Raw genomic sequence first — 337 nt, forward strand, 5'->3', positions numbered from 1 at the left:
AGTTATTGCAAATAAAGGAAAGCATGGGTCCAATGTTTCTTTAGGCCTGGCTTACTTCACTTAATAAAATTTTTTCCAAGTCTTTCCATTTCCTAACAAATGGGGCAATGTCATTCTTTCTGATGGAGGCACAGAATTCCATGGTGTATATATACCACATTTTCTTGATCCATTCATCTACTTCTTTATTATGATGAAACATCTTAAATATCTATAATTCTTTTCTTAGAAAGAGGGGGGGCGCTGGGAAGGTGGCTCAGTGGTAGAGCGCTTGCCTTGCATGCATGAGGCCCTGGGTTCGATTCCCAGCACCACATAAGCAAAAAGAAAAAAGCCG

General features: G+C 40.1%; 1 non-coding gene across 1 annotated transcript; it reads left to right on the forward strand.

Moving 5' to 3' along the window:
* The first annotated feature begins 246 nt into the window (after positions 1-246).
* Positions 247-314, forward strand: Trnaa-ugc. The gene has a single exon. It is a non-coding gene; the product is annotated as a tRNA-Ala (tRNA).
* The last annotated feature ends 23 nt before the right edge of the window (positions 315-337 follow it).

Source organism: Dipodomys ordii, unplaced genomic scaffold (genome assembly GCF_000151885.1).
Source record: "Dipodomys ordii isolate 6190 unplaced genomic scaffold, Dord_2.0 Scaffold4173, whole genome shotgun sequence".
Lineage (NCBI taxonomy): Eukaryota > Metazoa > Chordata > Mammalia > Rodentia > Heteromyidae > Dipodomys > Dipodomys ordii.